The following is a 13,793-nucleotide window of genomic DNA, read 5'->3' on the forward strand; positions in this document are numbered from 1 at the left end:
AGATATTAACGGGGGACTTGCTAAATCAGTTATTGACTTGGAAATATAATGTTTTATAAGGTATGATATGATGCTGACAGTTGATAGGCTTAAAGTCCATCTATCCAATCATTTACATCTATTTATCATATGTAATTGAACGTAACTTAATTATCAATTACACGATAATACTTTATTGTATTTTTTTTTGGGGGGGGGAATAAAGCAGTTCCCTATATTTTAAGCAACATACACGAATGCCCCTGAAATATTCCACTACAGCACAGCTACATACGGGCCAATCCAAGCACACACACACACACACATCCCTGACCTGTGCCAGTAATGGCACCACGGACACACCCACTCTCCTACACCTTTGTGCCATTAATGGCACATTTGTTTTTTCCCCCCACACCAGACGGCATTAATGAACGGAAATGTCCCTACAGCGTTATAGACACCGAGTGGCCCATTGTGTTCGCGGGCCTGGCCTTCACGTTGAGGCATCTCGTCTGCAACTTGGGTTATGCAAGTTATCCTACCCGCCAGCAGCCACGGTGTCTGGATTGTTCCTCCTGCTGAGCCACATTGCAAGGTCAGGCCTGACAGAAACTAGTTCACAGACGATACAAAACAGACACAGACACGGACGACGGAAGCAGACGTAGCCAGTCACACAAAGGCAAGGACGCGCACGGAAATAGATGTAAGGGGGTAAAAATAAGGACACACTCGTGTACTGTCGAATTGAAGACTTAACTCGCGCCTTCCCACACACACAGAACACCAACACAGACGTGCCCACACAGACACAGTAGCATACCAAAGACAGAGACACACAGACGGAAGACTACACCATTAAGCAGAGGTGTACTAACGGACACTACAGGCGACAGAAGCATCTAGGCAAATACACAAGACTGTGACATAGACAGCGACACACAAGAAGACACTGTAAGAGATACAAAGAAAGCCATAAAGCACACACACACACACACACACACACCAGTGGAAAAAGTGCCCATGTAACGCCTGTGTTTGATTAAGAGGACATCAACAGAACAGAAGTTAAACCACACTCAGAGGGACGATACAGAGACGACCCAGAGTTTTAACATTTCCCGTTGAAAAGTAACTTAGGAAACGGAGTTCGGTAGCCGTGGTGTAGGTCAGTGTTGTGGGAAGGTTTGGGTCGAGAAATAGGAACCTGGACACCATTAATCTCAGATGTAGAAGGGAGGGTCGAAAAGGAGAGCGAGAGGGGTGCGTGTGTGTGTGGCTCGGTGAGAGACATCAAAAGACGAAAGAGCATCGCAGGGATGTACTGTGGGTAAGATCGAGGTGGACCTCCAGTATTTTTGAAAGGTGTTAGACAGCAAGGAGTGAACATAGCAAGATAAAAAAAGAAAAGAACAGAGTAACCACGGAGAAAACATTATGGACGAGGGACAGGCGATAATCCAAACCTTCTCCATGCATTCATCATGAGTCATCCGGCAGTCCTGTGGTAGATGGTCGGGCTGAGGGATTCAAAGCGAGGAGATGTTTGACGACGGCTTGAGGCTGTGCGGAAGAGCAGAATATCAAGTTCAGATTTATTTTCACAGTGGAAGAGACTAATAGCCTAACGCCCCAGGGACATAAGGTGGGAAGCAGGACTTAGAAAGTATGGACTCTGGGAAAAAAAAAAAAAGTCATAAACACAGCACATTAGGACCTTGACATGAGTAAGGCTCAGCTCCTGATGAAATGTCAATGTATGTGCTGAAGAATTGTGCTGCCATAGTGGACAAGCCACTTGCAAAGTTCAAAGTAAAGTCTGTGGGAGTGCATGATGGGTAAGTGTCATACCTGTTGAAGGAAAGGGACTGGCAAGTTGCCCTGAGCTGACACTTGTGGTCTGTAAAACACAGGAAAAGACAACCAACAAACAGATGGATGATTGCGTGTATTTGGACTGCCTGAAAGCATTTGACACTGTACTCCATAACAGGTTTGGTAAAGAAGCTGGGTCTTCAGGCAGGGAAAATGGGCAGTCTCCTTCTATAGACGGGAAATTATCTTAGTGGAGAGGAACATTGGTTAGAGTTACTAGAAGTATGTCGGAGGGTTCAATCCTTAAACCAAAACTTCCTTGGTCCGTTTAAATAATTTACTAGAAGGATTAGACTCATATCTGAATATGTTTGCAGATGATGCCAGGATCATGAGAGGAGTAATGTGAGAGGAACCTTGCAAGGGGCCCTAGACAAACTGCAAAGGATTTCTGGTGTATCTTTCATGAACTTCAGTTCGAGTGAATGTAATGTGGATGGGACACAGTGAAAGATGGTCTGGATGGCCACATTATTTAGCAGGAAATAAACTGAAGGGGTAAGTGTGTGTCTAGATGGCCATATTATCACGCAGGAAATAAACTGAAGGGGTAAGTGTGTGTGAGAGGGACTTTGAGGAATGATGATTGAGACGAGTGTCTTCTGGCAAACATCAGAACCCTTCTCTTATCCTACATTAGGCCAAAAGATTATACGTCTCAGGTTTGGTCACTGCACTCGAAGAAACACAAAAGAACTTAAAAAGAAGGTCCAAAAGGAGGGCAAGAAAGATGGCACTAAAACTAAGAGAGACGTACATGTTATCTTCACAACCTCTTGAAATGTTTCATGATGTCAAGAGTGAACAATTCTTCGACAGGTACAAGAATAGAAGAACCAGAAGCCATAACATGAAACTAAGCAAGAAAGCTGTTGAAAAAAAGAGGTGAGGAAATCCTTTTATAGTGCAAGAGTGGTGGATGACTGGAATCAACCAAGTGATGAAACTGTGGACGTCGCACACACAGCATACGGAAGTGAAAAAAAAAGAAGTATGACAGTAGAGAAAGCTCGAGAGATGGGACTCCCCACCTGTGTAAGAACTCCCTCCCTCGTACAGCACAAGTTGGTAATCATATAATAAAGATAGAGGGACACACACACACACACACACACACACACACACACACACACACACACACACACACACACACACACACACACACACACACACCTGACCCCTAGTACCACCCAATCACTTGACCCCTACCTCAGTAGGTGACTCCAGGTACCATCCACTCACCCGACCATTATGGTGGTGGTCGTCCCCCTTCCCCCCCTTAAGACAGGGCTGAATGACCCTCCTGAAGACCAACGTGAGGAAGGGCACCTTTGGCCACCGGGCCCCCCGTCTGGAGGGGTCACCTTCAACGCCCCTGGCAGACACGAGATATGAAACAGATCACGAGATGGTGTGAACGCCAACCGCCTCCCTCAGTGTGCGTGGACACCCCCCCCCCCCCCCCCCCCGAGTCTCGAGATGTGGGGAAAGCACAAAAAAATATCATCTTGGAGGAGGCGACGTCGAGATGGCAAGAGAGAGAGAGAGAGAGAGAGAGAGAGAGAGAGAGAGAGAGAGAGAGAGAGAGAGAGACGGTGTAGCAAGAGCGGATGGGATTTCGCCCAAGTTTCGGAGGCGATGGTTCGGAGTGGAGCGCTTCGGATCAGCTGAACGCCTCGACTGGACCAGTGTCGTCGCCGTGTTCACCCAACTTCTGCCGATGCCTCGGTCACATCCGGCCGAGACCCCGCATGACGCTCACTCACAGCCGTCGCAACACCCAAGAGGCAATACGATGAATCCTCATCGTTCCCCATCAGGCGATCGTGTCCTAGGATGATAAGAGAGGCAGGAGGTCGCCCGCTGCTTCATAAAGGATTAAACCAACTTTTACTTTTGTAGTGGAAGGTGACCCCAGAGGCAAGAGGTCGTCGTCGACACGATCAACAATGGTGGCGGAGACGAGCCAGTGTGTGTGTCTGTGTTTCTGTGTGTGTGGGTGAATGAAGCAAGATGTGTTTGGGTGAAGATTTCCATCTTGATTGTTAGCCACAAGACCCGCACCTTCCTTCCCTCAGTAGTCACCTCTCTCTCTCTCTCTCTCTCTCTCTCTCTCTCTCTCTCTCTCTCTCTCTCTCTCTCTCTCTCTCTCTCTCTCTCTCTCGTGTTCTCTCCCCTCCCCCCCAACCCATCCTGTCTTCATTCCTCCTTCCTTCCCTCCCTTTACCATTCCTTCTCTGGCCTCCTCTTGTTCTTCCATCTCCCAACCTGCTCTGCCTCCCCCGCCACTCCCAGCCTCCACTACTCTCCCCGTCACTAATCCTCACATTTTCCCTCCCCATCACCCTCTCTCTCTCTCTCTCTCTCTCTCTCTCTCTCTCTCTCTCTCTCTCTCTCTCTCTCTCTCTCTCTCTCCTGCCCCTTCAGAGCCCGTCTCAGGCCGGGTGCAGTTGGGTGGGGGAGGGGAGGCAGACGGCGCCGAACAATAAGACAATAGGAGAAGCAAGGTGACCTGGGGGGAACCCAGGGGGCGCCTTCACGTTATCCTGGCACCCCACCCCCGAGGGGCTCCACCACGTTATCCTGGCGGCCCACCCCAGGGGGGGCCGTCACGTCAACCTGGGGGCTCATCTCAGGGGCACCAACACGTCAGTCTGGTGCCTCAACCCTAGGGATGCCACCACGTCAGCCTGGGGAGCCCCCTACTCCTGGGGCGCCACCACGTCAACCTGGGGCCCCCCTACTCCTGGGGCGCCACCACGTCAACCTGGGGCCCCCCTACTCCTGGGGCGCCACCACGTCAACCTGGGGCCCCCCTACTCCTGGGGCGCTACCACGTCTGCCTTGGACCCCATCATACTCCAGGGGCGCCACCACGTCTGTCTGGGGGGGGGAGGGAGCTACTCCTGGGGCGCTACCACGTCTGCCTTGGACCTCATCATACTCCAGGGGCGCCACCACGTCTGCTTGGGAGGCCCCTGCTCCTGGGGCACCACCCCGTCTACCTGGGGGCCCCTTCACGACATGATAATGTTTCAGGTACACACCAGGAATTCCAAGGAGTTGTGCATCTCCCCGATTGACTGCTGGCTCCACAAGAGCTCAGTAACTTATGACTCTATACTGGGGTTACTTTGTGATGAGGGACTGGGGTGGAGAGAGAGGGGACAAGAATAGGGCATTCCACCTGGTAGTTTATAAGACTTAGAGAGATTTAAGACTGGTTTTTGCACTTAGATTTGGTTTAGATCCCTCAAGTCAGATTTTGAGAGAATACAGAAGGAGGGGAATGTTATAAGAGATATATTTGTGCATGTTAGACGTCTTGTGTATAAAAAATGAATATATAAAATGCTTAGAAATGTTAGAAATATTAGAGTGTAGCTCATTGACCAATGCAGAGAAACCTATTCTACTTTTGGCCTAACATAGGATGTGAACAGTTTGCTGAACATTCCTTAACCATGTACATGAATGCTATTGTATTTGCTGCCAGACAGTTTATTTCTCTACAGTTCACAGAATGGGACTCATCCCAGGGCAATTATTGTTTACTATCAAATCTTTCTCATTAACTGATTCCTTTAGCTTATTTTCAGCTAGATAATGTTCATATTAATGCCTTCCTTTACTGTGAGAAGATAAGATCTTGCTATGATTGTATGTCAGTCCCTCTCTCTGATCCCAGCATATGAGGGACATGCTGTTGTAGAACATTTTACTCTACACATTCAAGAATTTCTGTCCACAAGACTGCCACCGTGAGAATCCATGTTACCCTAGTCATTCTCTTTATAACAGTGATCCCCCAGTATTGATAATTGACCATTTTTGAAAAGAATGTATTACTTCTTCATATACCGGCCTGATTGTTTCTTCTTTGTTATCATGGTACATTTGCTCCACTTCTCTGAAATTTTTTGGAAGATTATATATCATCATCGCCACTACTCAGTGTTTTCCTACAGTCACTCTTCACGTTGTGTATTGTTTGAATGAGCCAACTCCCTATACAGTACTTCCTGAAACTTAGGCTGTCTCTTGTTAAGTGGGCCAATCCTCCTCCTGTGTCTTCTATTTCCCTCCCTGCTATAATGTACCCCACTGGACAAAACAGGTGATATCTATCTCTTTTGTAAATTTTGTCTTCACAGCTCCACCAATATCAGATGCCTTTTCCCACATACAGTCCTTGAATTCCAGCACTTTACCAATTACCATGGGCCAATTGTTTCTGTATACATTATTTTCACTCCAACATTTCCATCATTTGACGTTCCTGTGTGTGTTTCACGAAACACACTGACAGACTCTCTCTCTCTCTCTCTCTCTCTCTCTCTCTCTCTCTCTCTCTCTCTCTCTCTCTCTCTCTCTCTGTTTCAGTCTACTATTCTATGTCTCTGTCTGATCTAAATTCCCCAAGAGAAGTGACAGAACTTCATCATCTTGTCATAAGCCCAGATGTTTATCTTTCTTTTCTATCGTTTTGTTTATTGTTGGTTTTAATCACATATTTCCAGACTTCATGTTGTTTCTCACTTATCTTCATATTTTCCTTCACATTTCAACATTTGGTCTTCTGCCCTGTCCTCATTCTTCACTATTTTCCTCTTTATCAGTTACATTTCATTGTTATATGAATTCCTTTCCTAATACTATTATGCCATTCTAATTATCCTAACCTTTCTACATATTGCCTAATTGTTTACTGGGATGAAAATGATAAACAAGCTTGTTGAAGTTATACAAAAGTTATTTTCTTTTCATCCCTTCTTCTTACTCTAACACAACCAGTAATTACTCATGAAAAAGTGATACATACTATCCCAACCCACCACCTTAGATAAATTAGATTAATTATCAATTAATTGAGTTAAATTACATCATGCACGTAACTCCCAGTATTGATATGAGTAGGTAATTCCTGTGGCTTCAAGAGAATAATGTTTTAAATGTTTTGAGTTCACATATATTTCTAAGTGGAAGTATTGGTGTTGAATACTACTAAAATTAACACTGTAATTCTTATGTTATTACTATCTCAACAAATAGAAGTCAGTTTACATAAAAACAATTAAATACAGAAAAAAAGTAAGTGAATAGATATCTTTTTGTCTCTGTAAAATCCAGAATATCTCAAAGACTATCCTTTCACAAGAATAGACAGATAAATTATGGACAGAACACACTAGCACAACACACTGCAAGACACAAGTAACACTCCCAGTACACCATCCATCAACTGCACCACAAAAACAGCTTTATTAAACCCCCTTAAAAAGTTAACAAACACACACCATGGAGTAGTGTTTAGCATTACTGGCAATGAGTCAGGACAAGCCAGCCCAGGGTCAGACCAGCATGGGTTCGAATCCTGGATGTGGAAGCCGGCCTGCACCCAACTCAGGGCTCTTAAATAAATGGATACCTGGCTTGGGATAGGGTGTGTGTGTGTGTGTGTGCATACTTACATAGGAGTTGACATGTATAACACAAGAGTAAATCTCTCCCTGTAAGAAACAAAGATTACTTACACACACACATACACACACATATATATTTATTTATTTATTTATTTTGCTTTGTCACTGTCTCCCACATTAGCGAGGTAGCGCAAGGAAACAGACGAAAGAATGGCCCAACCCACCCACATACATGTGTATATACATACATGTCCACACACACACATATACATACCTATACGTCTCAACATTTACATATATATACACACACAGACATATATACACATGTACATAATCCATACTTGCTGCCTTTATTCATTCCCATCATTACCCCACCACACATGAAATGGCAACCCCCTCCCCCAGCATGCGCGCGAGGTAGCGCGAGGAAAAGACGACAAAGGCCACATTCGCTCACACTCAGTCTCTAGCTGTCATGTATAATGCACCAAAACCAAAGCTCCCTTTCCACATCTTGGCCCCACAGAACTTTCCATGGTTTACCCCAGACACTTCACATGCCCTGGTTCAAACCATTGACAGCATGTCGACCGCGGTATACCACATCGTTCCAATTCACTCCATTCCTTGCTCGCCTTTCATCCTCCTGTATGTTCAGGCCCCAATTGCTCAAAATCTTTTTTCACTCCATCCTTCCACCTCCAGTTTGGTTTCCCACTTTTCCTCGTTCCCTCCACCTCTGACACATATATCCTCTTTGTCAATCGTTCCTCACTTATTCTCTACATGTGACCAAACCATTTCAGTACACCCTCTTCTGCTCTCTCAACCACACTTTTTATTACCACACATCTCTCTTACCCTTTCATTACTTACTCGATCAAAACACCTCACACCACATATTGTCCTCAAACATCTCATTTCCAAAGCCTCAACCTCCTCCGCACAACCCTATCTATAGCCCATATATATATATATATATATATATATATATATATATATATATATATATATATATATATATATATATATATATATAACAAACATATACTGCACCGTTAAATATGCCCATACATGAAATTAGAGATTTCTGAAATGAAAAAATAGTGTATTATATAAAGATGTATTATTAATATGAAGAACACAAAGATCACACCCAGGAAAGCGCAACATATTGAGAGAACTTCAAACACTGGCAATGATGACATGAAGAAAAGAAAAAATGCATCAAAAAAAGTTCAGCTGGAAAAAAAAAAACTCGCTATCAACACTCCAAACAAAGTGTCACAACCCACTGACAACACAAACGAAAACAAGACACCCACCCGTCACCAACACTGCACAAAGTGCAACACATAACGCCCGGACAGACAGTGTATATAACAACACAAACACGTTTTTCCCCGCCTCTTCAAAACGTGTAGCAGAGATGTGCCAAGGTCAGGCTTGGCTGCACAAAGGGACGCAGGTCATGGTGATTAATGGGCATCTGAGGGAAGGAGGCAGGCAGCCTCACGGTGACCACTATAAACAATGGACAATAGGTGACTTAACACCCACAAGGGCCAAGCAAGGAGTAACCCCCTACTCCTCAAGAGCTCGGTTACCAAACATGCCTCGATCTTACTCTTGCACCGTTTTGCTCTCTTTCTCTCTCTCTCCATCTCTCTTTCCCTCTCTTGTTGGTGGTTTCCTGTATACATTCTCTTCACTTATCTTCTCTTGCTTCCTTAACAAGAGTTTTCATTTTTTCTTTGTATTTTTTATTGTTTTCATTCATTCTGCTTGCCTTGCAACCAAATGATTTCTGTCCTTTTTTTTCTGCTTTTCCTTACTGCCTACCTCACTGTATCCATTATCACCCAGTTTCCTTTCTAAAACACCAATCTCTATGGACAATTCTTTCTCTGTTCCTTTTTCTCTCTTCACAACTACTCCTACTCTCTCCTCTTCCTTCCTCACTTTTCTCTTTCTTCTGAGAACAGCTGGAAAGCATAAGAGGGTAGGTTGTTTCTCCCAGGTGCTTGTTCTCCATACTTCCTACATCCCTCGTCCTCCTGCTCCACCACAAGCTGCAGGAGGGAAGAAGTTTTGCAACTGTCTTGTGGCTTCCCATTGAGCAGCGATGGCATTGCAGGTGCAGCCCAACACAATGGTGTGTAGGTTAGGCTACCCCCTACAGTCTCTTCCTTAATTTATCCTAAGATAATCCTGTGCCTATGCATGAACCTACAATGTTATTAGCATTTCTTGTTTTTCATACTTCAGGGATATTTGTTGTGAGTTATTCATTACATGTAGAAGCAGGCTCAAAGATGTGAAAGACTAGATTACATTAATAATCATCAGTACTTGCAATTCTTTACCTGGTAATCCATCTTTGTCATAAATAATTATTTGATAAGTGCAAAAGCTATAAAAGCAGTTGCCAATATCTATGATTTAATAGTGATGATCAAAATAGTTTTTATCAATTGTTAAACCAGATATTTTACCCCCCTGTCAGACTATGAATCACTGTATAAAAAGCTTACTCATAAAGCAAAGGTAAAAGTCTTCATACCACCACACATATTGATCTTCCTCATAAGCTACTTGCTTTAATGTTCCTCATGAGCCTCTGCAATAAATCTTCCTACTGACCCACATATTTAGACCTTCATGAACCACTGGTATCAGTCGTACATAAGAATCAGAAATAAAGCTTCCTCATGATCCACATATATATAAAGCATGAAGCAGATATAAATCTTCTTTAAGAGTCACATATATAAATCTTAATGCACTAGATATACAGTTATCCTCCTCATGAAATACTCTCAAATTTCCTCATGAACACTGGTATAAACCTTCCTGTGAATCAAAGGCACAAATCTCCTTCTTAGGCTTTAAATCTTCCTCAGAAAGTAATAGCATAAATCATCCTCCTTGGCCACTAATATATATATATCTTTCTTAGTAATTACTTGTAACATGCTTTCCTCATGAACTATTGTTACTATGCCTCTTCCTTTCATAATTCTTTTCATGAACCACAGTACCACACATGTACTGGTTACATAGCCAGCTGATGGTTATCAGTACATTTAAACAATGAGATAACCAAAGCATGATGATTGTCTTGGATCACATATCTTTTCTGAAGATTAATCAAAAGAGATACAAGTTTAATATTCTGAGATTCATTCCATACCCAGCTTTCGGCACAAGGCAAAACTCACCATCTGTACCTTCAAATCACCATTCTTTTTATCAGTTCAGTTCATCATTGCAAGAATTTCTGCAAAATGGTGCATACTGCAGATAAAGCGCTTTAACTGTCCCTTTATTTGAGTAATTTGACTGAAAACAAAATACAAGACCATTTTGAGAGAAGGTACATCATCAAGGAAGTCCACACAAAAGAGTGGATCTAGAGGACAAAACTCCAATTACTTTCAGAAATATTCATCTCTGAGAATGACAGGTTCCAGTCTGAGGACAGACAATGCAAGAGAACTTCTCCAGAGTGATCCTTCATAACACTACATCAGCTGTGTCATGATTAGACAGTAATGATCATGATGATAATTTGTGAAAAAGAAGGAGATGGGAGAACACTAATGGGGATGATGATGATGACATAGGAGAAATGTTGACATAAAAATGGATCCTGATTAAGCAGTGTGGGTAACAAGATCAAAGTTTGAGTTCCACTAGGCACATGGTGGGATGTGCATGCATGTGATGAGCAGGTGTTCCTGGCAGCCCTAGGCCCCAGGCAAGTAAGGACATCCCCTCCACGCCACACCTGGACTCGTGTGATCTCACACCCAAGATGCTTAAGACAGAAAAAAAAACACAGAACACAAGACTTGATATAGGAAGATTCAGCATGCGATTCAGATCATAACTACTCTATCATGTGTCCACCAGATGGCATTCAATTTGCTACATACAAAAGCATGTATGTACAATGCAGCTGTCATACTTGAGATTGAAAACATGCAGAATTCTTGGTCAGATGTTTTGACCCCTCCCATTGTTCATTATACATTAGCATAGCCAGGGGGGACTGGGGACTCTGGTTCCCCCAGTCACAACTAATTTCACTCAGTTAATGTCAGTGTTTTGATTAATAACTGAAAAGATTTACACATCTATATATTAGTGAAAGAGAAGAGAGAGGCATTTGGACGATTTTTGCAGGGAAAAAATGCAGTTGAGTGGGAGATGTATAAAAGAAAGAGACAGGAGGTCAAGAGAAAGGTGCAAGAGGTGAAAAAAAGGGCAAATAAGAGTTGGGGTGAGAGAGTATCATTAAATTTTAGGGAGAATAAAAAGATGTTCTGGAAGGAGGTAAATACAGTGCGTAAGACAAGGGAGCAAATGGGAACTTCAGTGAAGGGCGCAAATGGGGAGGTGATAACAAGTAGTGGTGATGTGAGAAGGAGATGGAGTGAGTATTTTGAAGGTTTGTTGAATGTGTTTGATGATAGAGTGGCAGATATAGGGTGTTTTGGTCGAGGTGGTGTGCAAAGTGAGAGGGTTAGGGAAAATGATTTGGTAAACAGAGAAGAGGTAGTAAAAGCTTTGCGGAAGATGAAAGCCGGCAAGGCAGCAGGTTTGGATGGTATTGCAGTGGAATTTATTAAAAAAGGGGGTGACTGTATTATTGACTGGTTGATAAGGTTATTTGATGTATGTATGACTCATGGTGAGGTGCCTGAGGATTGGCGGAATGTGTGCATAGTGCCATTGTACAAAGGCAAAAGGGATAAGAGTGAGTGCTCAAATTACAGAGGTATAAGTTTGTTGAGTATTCCTGGTAAATTATATGGGAGGGTATTGATTGAGAGGGTGAAGGCATGTACAGAGCATCAGATTGGGGAAGAGCAGTGTGGTTTCAGAAGTGGTAGAGGATGTGTGGATCAGGTGTTTGCTTTGAAGAATGTATGTGAGAAATACTTAGAAAAGCAAATGGATTTGTATGTAGCATTTATGGATCTGGAGAAGGCATATGATAGAGTTGATAGAGATGCTCTGTGGAAGGTATTAAGAATATATGGTGTGGGAGGCAAGTTGTTAGAAGCAGTGAAAAGTCTTTATCGAGGATGTAAGGCATGTGTACGTGTGGGAAGAGAGGAAAGTGATTGGTTCTCAGTGGCGAATAGTATGAAAAAAAAAAAAATATATATATCCCCTGGGGATAGGGGAGAAAGAATACTTCCCACGTATTCCCTGCGTGTCGTAGAAGGCGACTAAAAGGGAAGGGAGCGGGGGGCTGGGAATCCTCCCCTCTCATTTTTTTTTTTTTCCCAAAAGAAGGAACAGAGAAGAGGGCCAGGTGAGGATATTCCCTCAAAGGCCCAGTCTTCTGTTCTTAACGCTACCTCGCTAATGCGGGAAATAGCGAATAGTATGAAAGAAAAAAGAAAGAAAAGATATATATATAGATGTGGGTGGGTTGGGCCATTCTTTCGTCTGTTTCCTTGCGCTACCTTGCTAATGCGGAAGACAGCGACAAAGTATAATGAAAAATGAATAGATATATTTCATACTCATCATTTCCCGCATTAGCGAGGTAGCATCAAGGACAGATGACTGAGCCTTTGAAAGAAAAGTCTCACTTGGCCCCCTTCTCTGTTCCTTCTTTTAGAGAAGAAGGGGAGGATTTCCAACCCCCAACTTCCATCCCTTTTAGCCACCTTTTACAACATGCAGGGAATATGTGGGAAGTTATCTTTCTCTCCTGTCCCCAGGGATATGTATGTGTGTGTTTGTGTATATTTTTTTCTTTATTTATTTCCTACTTGATCATCATTTCCCTCATGAACAAGGTAGCACCAAGAACAGACAAAGAAAGGCCACATCCATTCTCAAGCTGTCATGTGCAGTGAACAGAAACCACAGCTCCCTATTCACAACCACGCCCTACAGACCTTGCCATGGTTCCCCCAGGCAGTTCACATGTCCATTAACAGCAATGATGTGCTATCAATAGACTTTCTGCACTTTTTGCAGATAGATGGACACACATCACAACACTTTATGACCTGTGGTCCTGACTGGTGGACCAAGCCAGATTCCTGAGTACTGCAGGAGACTCGTAAGTATGGAAAGGACTCCTGAGGCAGGTAGTAAGGTATCATTTTCGTCCAATATAAAAAACAGCAGGGAAATATGTATGCCTCTGAAATGAGATCTTAGACAAGACTGTACTCCTGATGATACAGTTTTGTCAAAGGTGACTTTTCACTTGCTTATTACTCACTTAGGTAGCATATTATTAAGCCACAAGGAATTAAGAGAAACACTAAAAAACAAAATTGCCCAATGATAGCTTTTCCCCTTTCGTCATGTTTGCAATGCAGCTGCATTCATTGGTTTACCATGTCTGCAACTCGATACTTTCCTTGAGAGGTTACCCCATCAAAATCTTCTTCCAGTGTTTCCTCTTACTTCTTGAACTTTTCCACTATACATATATTTGCTTCAGCAACTTTCTTCCATTTCATTCTTGTTTCATATAAT

General features: G+C 43.2%; 1 protein-coding gene across 2 annotated transcripts in view; it reads left to right on the forward strand.

Moving 5' to 3' along the window:
- The first annotated feature begins 375 nt into the window (after positions 1-375).
- Positions 376-13,793, forward strand: part of LOC139747362 (uncharacterized) — a 42,507-nt gene continuing 29,089 nt past the window's right edge. The window contains exons 1-2 of one of the 2 annotated variants that reach the window (XM_071659591.1): positions 376-577; positions 13,284-13,368. The gene's annotated coding sequence lies outside the window, so the exon portion shown is untranslated. Of the gene's footprint in view, positions 578-4,750; positions 4,897-13,283; positions 13,369-13,793 lie in introns of those variants that run through there. The other variant, XM_071659601.1, reaches the window with a different exon arrangement.

This window comes from Panulirus ornatus, chromosome 5 (assembly GCF_036320965.1).
Source record: "Panulirus ornatus isolate Po-2019 chromosome 5, ASM3632096v1, whole genome shotgun sequence".
NCBI classification, from domain to species: domain Eukaryota; kingdom Metazoa; phylum Arthropoda; class Malacostraca; order Decapoda; family Palinuridae; genus Panulirus; species Panulirus ornatus.